Raw genomic sequence first — 12,241 nt, 5'->3', positions numbered from 1 at the left:
CGTAAGTCATAAGTTCTTTGTGATCGTCTCGAGTGGATGCCTAGGTGGAGGTGTACCTGAGCCGATAAGGGTTGGATGTATTGCGAAAATTCATGGTTTCATCGTCGTTGCTCGTCGAAGCAGTGGTTGGTAATGACATAGCAAAGAGTTAAGGGATGTTAAGGTTTTGGTTCATCATATGGTTTGGTTTTTGGTTAAAGTTTGCGTTCGGTTTGTTTCGAGGATCATTCTGCATGTTTATGGTAGTGCCCAGTTAGGGACTGGTGGGTTCAAGACTTAGCTTATATGTATGTGCTTTAGGATGGTTCTACCTTTGTGAAGGTTGGGAAAGTGATGAGGTTTCAGGCTCATAGCAGCAGTATATCGGCCGACAGTTGAGGACATCAATATTTTGTATCTCATTGTGTTCATGGAATCATTATTAGCAGGAGTCGAATAGATATTTTGATGGATAAGTGTCATGCCTTTTGATGGAAAAGTTGGGACTAGGGAGGTCTCGACTACTTTTGTAAACCATCTAGGAGGCAGCACGATGTTTTAGGAAGTGTTAGTGATTTGGGATTCGTGTGGGTGGAGAAGTTTGTTGTTCAGGAAACGGTAAGTCACTTGCAGTTTGGATTAAATAATCTCAGAGTAATTGATTTGACCATGCTGTACAGTTCTCGTTTGAGTCTAACCGTCGTAGGGATGAATCTTCTACTCGAAAGATTATCTGAGCCTTCTGTCAAGTATAAGTGTTCTGCATTTGTTTATGGTCAGTGACCTTGTTCCCAGTGGTAGCATCGAGATAATAAAGGTTGGAAGTGCTATGTTTAGTCTGGTACTCAAGGTGGAATTGGCACGATAATGGTTCAGTGTGGGCGGTCTGTCTGGGGGTCAGACCAACTTGAGACTTCAAGTTTCGGGAAGGTAGAAGTGGTTTTATGCATGGGATTTTGGATTTGTCTTCGTTGGGTCGAAGAGTTCTGCCAGGGTTGGGTTCGGTTGCTTTGGGAAGGCTGTTGTATGCTCAGGATTTTCGGTTGCGTTCCTCGGGTTGTTTATGATATGAGTGTTAGTAAAGAGCGATTTCGAGGACAAAATCTAATTTAAGTGGGGGAGAGTTGTTGTAACATCCTAATTTTCAAGAATGAATTTTAAGCTTTATATGTATTTTCACGGGGCAACCCGATGAGTTGGGAGGCGCCAACTCATCGTGTTGACTTTTCATGGCCGCATACTTTTCAAGACCTACTCGACGAGTTGGAAGGTGCCAACTCGACGAGTTAAGGGATGAACATGAAACCCTAATTCTCAGGGTTTTTCATCCTATTTAAAGACCTTATGACCCATTGTTAGCCTCCCTCACCATCCCCTCAGTCTAGAGAAAACCCTAATCATGCCTCTTTCCCCATTTTGAGTGTGTGTGAGCTTAAAGAGTATTTTTTTTGGTGCTTTTCTTGAAGGAGCTTGAAGTTGGTGGTGCAAAGTTGAAGGGAGAAGCTTTAGATCCGAGATTTTCATTGTTGTTACAGTCATTCTAAGGTATAAAGTCGATACCTTGACCATCCCTTTGCTAGATCTCTTCGTTTGAAAGTTTATGGCCATTATTAGCTTATTTTGGGGCCATTCTTGGATTTGAGCATGTTATGAAGCCATGGTTTCATATTTGGACATCTCATGGCCTACATGGACTTAAAGTTTCCAACTTTATCAAGTCTTGGCCCTCCTTCATGTTCTAAGTCCCTTAATAAGCTTGATTTTAGTGTTTTAGCCCCTTGATGCCATGCATGGATGTAAAGCTTACAGCTTTACGTGGTATCTCAACCCTAGGGGAGCAAATCTATAGTTTGGAGGCATTAGACTCACTTGGAAAGCGACTGAATGTATTAAGACTAGGGCAACTCGACAAGTTGCTTAGCCAACTCGACGAGTTGAATTGGGTTTTCCCGCTTTCTGGATGCTGAAGAAATCGATGAGTTGCTCTGGTAACTCAGCGAGTTGTCTCGAGCTTTTCACGATTTTCTAAGATGTGAAGGAACTCGATGAGTTAGTAGCTACACTCGACGAGTCAGTAGATGCACTTGACGAGTTGGGTCAACATGGAATGTTGACCTTGACCGTAGACTTTGACTTTGATCATGGTTGACCAAGTTTGACCTTGAGGGTATTTTGGGTTTTTTTTGGGATTTTAATGAAGTAGTAATTGGTGATTGTAGGCAGTTGAGTTGGAGCTGTGAGTTAGGATTGACATTACCGGTTCAGCACTACTTGTGAGGTGAGTTCTCGTCACTATACTGACAGGGTCGAAGGCACCAATGCCGACCCTTTTGGATTGTATCTTGGTTTATCGTATGATACTATGTGTAGTGATCGGGTAGTTCTGTACCCTAGTGTGTAGGATGATGCTATGATTGATGATCTGTTAGGCCTATATGATTATTGTATGTGCTAGCTAGAGTTTGATATTATGTGATGACGGGTGGGTTGAGGCGGTCCTGCTTTGTGATCAAAACCAACAGACCCACGACAGCTTGGATAGATTGAAGGCCCAAAGGGGCGTACCTGTCAGGCCGAAGGCCCGGAGAATGGTCCAGACAGGCTGAAGGCCCAGTGAGGCGGTCCAGACATGCTGAAGGTTCTAAGAGTGGGCCAGATAGGCTGTAGGCCCGGTGAGGCGGTCCATTCATGCTGAAGACTCTGTATGTGTACTGTTTGTTTATGACATTGTTCTGTTGGTATGTTGTTGGTATTTTGGGGGAACTCACTAAGCTTCTGGCTTACAGTTGTGGATTTTGTTTCAGGTACATTAGATGATCGCGGGAAGGCGAAGGCTTGATCGTGCACCTCCTCATTTTTTATGTTGTGATTTCTGGGAAAACTCTGATATTGGATTATTTTGAAAGTAATTTGTAAATAATGGATGGTTTTGGAATGTTTGAAAAGTTTAAAATGTTTTGTGAATTGTATGGATGTTAGAAGTTGGTATCAGAGCCTTGGTTTGAGTGAATTGGAGGAACACTCGTGTGAATCCAGTCTCAAACTAAGGAAAAGATTTTCAAATGGTTTTCAAAATGATAAAAGGAGGATGCGAATTGTACGATCAGCCGGAGCCAGTAAGTAGACCCCAAAATACAATGTTATTATTTGATATTGTTGTATGTTAGAACATCATGTTAGTAGCAGGATAGGGATCTTCAGGAATTGCATGATAAGATTGCCTGATATATGAGTCCTTACCTCTTATAGAGAACTTGATTGATTGTTGTATGACTCTTTCGTGTGTGAACTGACTATTGAGTGAATACACTAAGTCACATGCTACGTGGGCTAAATGATCTTAGGATAAGGGATTTGGTCCTGCTGCGTAGCTCTTGTCTGAGTCCAACCGTTGTAGGATTAAATCTTTTACTCTAAATTTTTTTAAGTTGTGCGACATGTGACTGTATTCATGCAATAGTTATCTGGAACCAATGGAGGGTCGTGTGGCAGTTGGTGGTAAGATGGATTATGTGGGGTCGGTCGGCCAATTGTGAGATATTTTGCCCTCCTCTAGGAGTGAGGATTGAGCGCTCGCCTATGTTTATGAGTAGTTTTAGGGTGTTGTGATGATCCATGAGACAAATACGGGTAGGTTTGGAAGTCAGTATAGGCCCGTACTACTGAAAGCACATGACCCGTACGCATAGCAGAGAAGTCACAACCCCTAGGGATTTGTTGGGAGTTGGCTCCACTTGTATGTTATGTGATTCATCTCATACCTCCTTATTTTATGTTCAATATGGTGATGGCGAGACGATTGGAGGCGGGATCCGGATCAGGATCGGGAACTAGTGGCCGGGATAGGCCGGTGTTGTCCGTTGAGCAGATACGTGAGATGATTTCCATGGAGATTTCTCAAATTTTGCAAGAAGAATTGTCCAGTGTTGTGGATCGGGTCACTGCCAAGGTAATTGCCAAAACTCGAGAAGAAAAATGCAGCCTTGCAGAATATGAGAGGTATTGCTATTGAGATGACCACTGGGGGAGTGCTGGATGTGGTGTCACAACTAGGAAAGAGTATGAGGGATCTTTTAGCAGAAGATGAGGAGTTTGAGGCTACTGACTGGGGAACTGGAAGTCAGGAGAATCATGAGGTATGTGGCAAGTGTGGGGGAACTCACGGATTTTCTTGTCACTAGTTCAGGTGTTTCAAGTGTGGAGAAAGAGGGCATCTGCAACGGGATTGTAAGAAGGATCATATATGCTTTCACTATCATCAGCTAGGTCATTTCAGGTCCACCAATCATCATTCCTCAGGAGGTCAAGGTCGAGTCACAAGGAATCTGTAGTATGTAATTGGAACCCTTTCCCCCGTTCTGTAATAATCTTATGGAGAAATTGTCCTTGATCAGTATTTGTTTTTGCTTATGAATCTTGTTGGGTATGGGTAAGTAGTAACTTCAGGTTAGTTATCTGCTTTTCCTGAGCTATGTATCGTGAATCTTCAAGTACCTTCTGTTGGGTTTTGAGCACTATAAAACTCCTATGTAGCACATGCAACCCTAAATGCTTTGGATCTATGTTTTCTCTATTATACATGCATATTTTCAATTTTCCAAAAAATTGTCCTAACTACCATACATATTGCCCAATGAATAATACATCTAGTTAGATGACATACCTTTTAGAAGGACTTTTAGTTCTTGACCTTTGAAAGCTTGAGCACCTCAAGTGTGATGCCTCTAATGGTTCAAAAACACCAATATGCAAAAGGTGGCTTAAGAGAATAAGTTATTTAGCTCAAATTGAAGGTGTAACCGATTTTGGTTCATGAGGGTTCTATTTATAGTGCTGCACATGCTAGGGTTACACTTTGTAAACCCTAATGACCCATGACTTTCCACATTCTCATGCTCCATGGATTTAACCTCCATAGACTATCTCATTGGATTAGCCAATCTATATAATCATGGATCATTGGCCCGCACTACAAGAATCATTGATTTACATAATCAATCCCCATATATTTAATTAGTCTCTTTTGACCACAAAATTAATTCCAAATTAATTCTTGACCAATACTAATTAAATAATTTCATATTAATATATTATACTTGTAATATATTAATAAACCATAAGTAACCTTATTCTCAAAATCCATCCTATCAAATTTCACTGGTGAAGGCAACCCAAAAAGGACCATGCTACAATCGGGTCAAGTACATCCCAATTATAGGTATGGGCTTAGACACCAAATCCAATAGTTTCCCACTTGGATAAGTCTAATAACTATAACTTCCAATGCAACTTCAGGATTCAACGTAGCAATCGTAAGCTTTCAAAAGCTGTTGTCAAACTCTGACCTAGTCAGTGATGTGCCCTTCAGATAAGGGATCATATACTCCTCTGTTCTCAAGATATCTATGCGGACAAACACATGGAACATAGTCATACTTATTGTCCTGCAATTTGTTTCCCGATTTTCGATTCGTCTGGCATTGAACATAACTGAACACATCAATTTAGTTCTGATCGGGCCCGACACATAGTCAAAACAGAATCATCGAAGGGCCCAAGATATCGCGTTTAATCCTATTAGGATAAAAGGATTAGATAAACTACGAAATTTTATGCTTGTACTAACTACTCATTAAATCGTGCACAACGACACGTTTTATAACATCAAGTTACTGATGTGTTTTCATGCCATCAATGCACAACCAAATCGTAGTCAACAACTCATATATCTTAGTTTGAAGACTATATGCTATTATCGTCTCACAATTACTCGTGATAAAATCCATGAAGTAATTCATGTGAGCGCGGGTTGAATCCAATACTTAAATTCACGAGCACTCGTGAATGGTGTAGCAAGCTCACTACTAGAAAAACAGCCTTTTACGACACGCAATGCGTGTTGTAAAATGCTCAGACGACGCACAAATGCGTGTCAAGGAAGGCCCTGTCATAACGAGAGACGACACGCTTTTGCGTGTCGTCTATTTACGACGCGTATTTACGACACGCATTTACGACACGCAATGCGTATCAAGGAAGGCCTTGTCATAAAAGAAGATGACACACATTTGCGTGTCGTAACCTTACAACGCGCCTTTAGGACACATTGTGTATCATTAAAGCCCCTGTCATAAATGAAGATGACACGCATTTGCGTGTCATAAATTTCAGCATCCATTTACGATATACATATACGATGTGTCTTTACGATACTCTTTTATGCATAATACAAAAATATATAATCACATATACCAAAACAATCAATTTCAACTAATTACATCATGTCAAAAAAATTTAATACATTGATATTAAAGGGATCTTATTGTACATTGTTATTAAGAGGTTTTCCCTAACTGTATAGGCTAATACTACATTGCTATAAAGGGGCACCTTCTTGTTTCAGTAACTCGTCATTAATTTGTCTGAAGAAGCTCTAAAACCCTTCATGTATCTAAACAATCATCATGTCTCTTAGCTTCAATATCAATCCCAACTTTTGATTAACAACACAGAAATCCTACACAATAATCATGTTATATGTGTGTGTGTGTGTGTGTATATATATATATATATATATATATATATATATATATATATATATATATATATATATATATATACCTGGAGATGACTCTTTAAGTGGAATAGAGTAAGCCCTTGAATTCCCATTAGCTTCAAAACTGATTTTGAAGTAGCCTTTAACAAAATATAAAAAAAAAACTCCATTAGCTTCTTTTATTTCATTTCTTATGTTTCATAAACAAAAATTTTAGGAATACACTTACTATTTTCTCATCCATGCTAGTTGACTACTTCTATGAACCGGTTCATGGAGATCCGGTGTCCATTTGAGATTACCAATACTTTCTTAGTGGTAAACTCAGTTGCATTGTGTGCAAAGGATGTGTGGGAATCAAGCATAGGCATAAAAAATATGAATTAGAATTATGTAAGCTCTGAAACTCTTAAGTGGTTTAATGTCAGGATCTGGTACATAATGCATGTACATAAAATCCAAATTACAAATATTTATAATATACACCTCAATAATAACAATACCATTTAATTCTTCAAAATAAAACTGTAAGTGACTAAAGTACAATACATATGAACCTCTGAGTTTCGAGTTGGTTTTAGAGCTATATACTGCATAATGTGTATCTGTGTGTTTAAAGATATTGGTTTTTCTGCTCAAAGGCTATTTTATAGCTTAATTAGCGCTAAACTCGGTTGCTTTGTAAGCAGAGGATGTATGGAACACTACTACAATTGAGTAGTTTTTTGAAATAATGAGGAAGAATTTTAAAAGTACAATGTATTGAAAAGAAAAAAGTACCCGCTCTGTGCCACCAGACACAAGAAGGGTTCCAATATCATTCATTGCTAATGCTAAATACCCAAAACATATGAAAACAGGCAGTGAGTTTTTATTTTTACTATCTGCTCAATGATATGTTCACCTTTATAGATGTACATAATTCAAGACAAAATGAATACCTCCCCATTAGGTGTCTTATGAAGGGTTTCATCTTTAAATCAAACTTTAACTCTTTTATCTCCTTGCTTTTCTTGATTTACTACCAATTATATTCCAAGCTTCTTTATTGACTCCATACACTCTCTTTGATATTTCAATTGTTCCTTATAAAAAAGTAAGGGAGAAAAAAAATCAAGTCTATAAATTAATAAACATAAACTTGAAAAAAAACACTAAAATATAAATACCTCGAAAGCATCTTTATAACTTTTTTTAGCATCATACATTTGTTTCTTTGCTTCTAACCGTTTTTTTAACTTCATCCTGATAAGCTTTTTTTTCCCTCACATGTTCTACAGTGAGTGAAGTTCTTGATTTTCTTGATTTAATGTTGTTTTTTTTCTTTGATTCCAACCATATTACATTAAGGGAAAATTTAAAGTGAGTACCTTGGTTTGCTTCAAGAAGTTAGAGAAGAAATCAACAATAATTCAGATCTCATCAACATTTCTGCATTCAAAATTGTTATAAGACAATTTTACCCATGCATTCTTAGGCTTAGTAATAGTATGGTAAAGTTAGCAGCATTAATTTCTCATATTCATCATTAGCCCAACTAGCGGTTGGCATAATCTTCCAAGAACACCTCCAGTGCCTACATCTCATTAGAATTTAGAACAGATGGCATGTGTTAACTGTTAAAACTGAGAATTAGAAAAAGTGCAGTAACTATGAAATTACCCGATGGATTTTGGTAATAGTAAAGAAACAGGGTAAGTTTGACAAATGTCATAGTTTGCATTGATGCCACTGATTCTCCACGAATCATTAGACAATGTGACTGAATCATTACATGCATTTAGCCTCCAGTTGTTAAAGGATTCAATGTCAGGGACCAAAAGTGTCATGAAACAATGAAATATGGACCAAAGGTGAAAAAAAGATTTATTTTCGGACCAAATCCATAAAATGACTGCAACACATGGAAATGTTATTTACTCTCTATATATTTAAAAGAATTACTAAGAATAACTATAACCTATAGTGAAAGCCTAATCTTTTAAAATGGCGAAAATATTTAAATTCATCAACCTACTAAAATGAGCTATTGTATTGTATCAATCTTCCATTGAATCCAGAAATTAATTGGTTTTTGGATGGTGACATTACAGGTTAATGGTCAATCAGTTTATAAAATCAAGATGAAAAGACAAACATGACAGTTTTATAGGAAATGGGATATTATATTGTCTCTCTGTAACATAAAGATCACCCTAGTAGTCTAGGATTAAGTGCATGTAGATAAAGATGTAAAGAATAGTTTCTCTTGAGAATACTCATGTCCATAACAGTGCATACAACAACACCAAGAAGAACAACCAAAATACTCAGCTTTGTGTCGCCCGAATATTGAATCTTGTCACTCAAATAAACATGATACTATCAGCTTTGCTGTATGGGAATTTACAAATCAATCACAGAATTCAGAATTCATCCAATTTGAATGGAGTGTTATGTACATTATTACTAGTTTACTACTACGTACCTGGTAGAATCCTACTGAGTTCCACATTAGACTGATGTTCATTCCAACAATGGAGAAGTTGGAAAACATGACAAACTTCATAAGTTCTGAACGAGCACAACATTACCAACCTGTTCACATGATTTACACAAACAATTGAATTTTCTTATAATTTTTATGTGTGTCAGCAACTATCTAATAACTTTGTGCCAAAAAAAAAAACAACTTGATGAATCCTTTTGAGTCAACAACTATAATAATAGATAATGAAATAAATAATAATTAAAAAAACTATGAAAGCTCCTCCATCATATCCACATTTTCTTAAAACCTAAAAGTCAACCATGGTCAAAGCATAAGAATTAGAAGAAAATTACTTCTTAAAATTTCATATTGTTTTCGTGAACCTCTGGTGCAACGTAAATTGGGGTTCCACAAGTGGTATATAAAAGTTAAACACCATGGAAAATAGTTTTATGTTAGAGAAGAAATATAAATACTGTGAAAAAGATTTAGAAAATAATTATATGCTTACTTCTTGTGGGAGTGCACTGAGTCCAAAATCTGAAACTTTTAGCCTTTCTTTTGAATCAAGAAGGTGATTTTCAGGCTATATGTATATTACAAGAACACTGTTAGTAGAAAAAAAAAGTGTAATATATCAATCATTACACCTTAAATGATCTGATTATTCTTAAAACTTTGTGTCTCTTACCTTTAAATCCCTATGATATACACCCTTGGAATGACAATGGGCAACTATATGAATAAGCTGTTGAAAGTATTCCCTGGCTTCCTTTTCTGGGAGCTTTCGTTTGTGAACCTATCAATCAATGGAAGGGTTACGGGGGTAGTTTAGGTATTTTATGTATCAAATACTACTACAGGACAAAAACAACAAAAGGTTGCTAGAGATAACGTTTTTTGGTGGCTAGTGTAATAACAACACCAATGAATTCCTTAATATACCTACTTTCTTGAATCAGTCTTCCTGATCTTGCAAGAGCACCATAAGCAAAAAAAAACGACCTAAAAGACAAACTTTGATATCCTATATGACATAAAGAAATAAACAAACAATTAGAAAGGTAATAAATAAGTTAGCAGTCATGTTCAAAAAAAGTTCAAAAGAAATTACAATCCCACCTGTTCCGTCATAGAAGAAGAGACTTCTAATAAGTCAACTATTAGTTTCAGCAAAGAGTCCAATGAAATATCAGGAACTATACCAACTAACATAGTTAAACCCATTGCAAACCCTTATCTTGCACACTGCAAAAGAATACCAAATCAGCACCTGTTAGTAAAGACAACAATGATCAAATAAGTAAAACCACAGTAAGTAAGCACATACCTTTCTTGAAACACTATCACCTTTGCATTTGCAGCCTCACACTTTGTCGACGATGTCACCAAACATTATCATGAAAAACCAGATTTTCACACATTTTAATGAAAGCCCAACATGCAATATCAACTTACAAGCAAAAGCCACAATTAAAATTATTGTAGAACTGAATTTCGACTAACAAAATGCCAACTTTTCCTAGATATGCAAATTAAAGAAAGAACCCAAAGGTTTTAGACTTAAAACTAATTCTCTTAAAAAAAAGATAACCCACAATCATATGTTGGACAAAGTAAAAAACCTAGAATTAGAAACATTTTAAAATTGATTTTACAGCAAGAAATAAAAAAAAAATGTCTTTTGGTCACCACCAAAAAAAATATTAAGTGGTTAAGTCAAAAAAAATAATGAACTACATCTATTAGCAAGAAAGAAGCATACATTACCGCTAAAATTGTAACCATATCCAATAGGGTAGATCATCTTTTTTCTTTTGCACATATTGGTTTTCCAAGATTCTGCAGTCCCATTAGAAACATTTTATGTTCTTAGTCTATCCAGGGACTAATTGTGAATCAAATTCCTATATCACATTTGCATAAATAAGAAACCCCTTGCATCATAAATGATTATCTTTGGAACACCCCTTATACCAACAAGACAACAAAATAACAGAAACATAAAGTTGTGATTGCTGGAAGATTAGAAAAAAGATGAAAAATTTCACGTGTTTAAGCACTTCCTTTGCAAAACTTTTTCTATCAGGGAAATGGTAAAGTAAAATTATCGTATAAGAGGTAGCCCATCATATCCTTGTAAGAAATGGAAGTATTTCTAGGATGTTAGCCTTAAAACTAAGTGTTAAAAGTCAAAATGAACCCAAACAAAATGTGATGTAGGCAAGGAAATAAATGTTCTAAACTTACACCCTTTTTCCCCTATGCAGATTTTCTAATAAAAGAAACAGGTCATAACATGAAACTACATATTTCTAAAGCAGAACATCAATTCAAAACCCTAAATTTCATTTCAGTATGCAATTAACAATCATAATCAGAAGTTAGTTTCCCATATACACAAATACAAAAAAAAATCTCAAATCAAAGATTGTTAGCAAAGAAGGCTGACTTAGTCTAGTAGAAGAACCTTTGTGAATCATTAAAAAATATGGAGCGTAATAAAAATTATTTAAAAAAAAAAATAAGCCCAAGCAGACGCATGCTCACAACAAGTGTGAATCGACTTAGATGTTTATGGCGCCATTTCATAGAAAGTTTACCCAGAGTGAAAAAACCTAGTAAATTTGATTTGGGAGTTCTTGTAGATTCACCTATATCACTTATCCAAGAATCGTGCTTGGTGGAAGAAGGCAGTGGCGGTAGCGGACATCATCTCTGTCGACTGATATTGGGGGAGGAACCGGAGTTAGGCTTAGACGGGAAGGGGAGTGTTGAATCGGTGGTAGCTATATATGAGAATGCGATACGTTATAGGCGTACTTCAAAACTCTTGGTATGTTACGATGTTACGAAGGTAGGATATGTGGCGGTAAACAAACTCTATAGATTTGATTTTGGGGGAAGGAGAATAACAGGGTTTATATATATATATATATATATATATATATATATATATATATATATATATATATATATATTGTAATGAAATGATATTAAAGAGGTATAATGATGGAGATGGGGTGGGGATGAGATCCAGAGAATGGAAGAAAGGATAAAAGCCATTGTATCTTTTTTGTACATGCTTGTTGTTGTAGGAGATAAAACTGAGGTTGACAGAAGAAACAAACGCCATAGCCTTTTGCAACATCTGTAAACTGAGGTTGGGTAATAAAAGCCCTAGTTCATGGGTGCGCACTTGTGAGGTCCAGAGCATAAAAACCCTAGTTCTTCAG

The 12,241-nt window shown here is 36.5% G+C and overlaps 1 long non-coding RNA gene across 2 annotated transcripts; it reads right to left on the bottom strand.

The window, feature by feature from the left end:
* Positions 1-6,599: 6,599 nt before the first annotated feature.
* Positions 6,600-11,895, bottom strand: LOC145068375 (uncharacterized). 2 transcript variants are annotated; one of them, XR_013688968.1, is made up of 8 exons: positions 10,336-11,895; positions 10,128-10,253; positions 9,951-10,032; positions 9,697-9,804; positions 9,517-9,591; positions 9,003-9,112; positions 6,765-8,908; positions 6,600-6,675 (listed from the first exon to the last, which is right to left on the bottom strand). It is a non-coding gene; the product is annotated as an uncharacterized LOC145068375 (long non-coding RNA). The 2 variants fall into 2 exon arrangements; XR_013688966.1 differs by having other exon boundaries at positions 6,765-9,112.
* Positions 11,896-12,241: the final 346 nt, after the last annotated feature.

Source organism: Lactuca serriola, chromosome 1, assembly GCF_051521515.1.
Source record: "Lactuca serriola cultivar US96UC23 chromosome 1, Lser_US96UC23_V15, whole genome shotgun sequence".
In the NCBI taxonomy this organism is placed as follows: domain Eukaryota; kingdom Viridiplantae; phylum Streptophyta; class Magnoliopsida; order Asterales; family Asteraceae; genus Lactuca; species Lactuca serriola.
The sequence above is the reverse complement of the archived record's forward strand: the minus strand, read 5'-3'. Positions and strand labels throughout refer to the sequence as shown.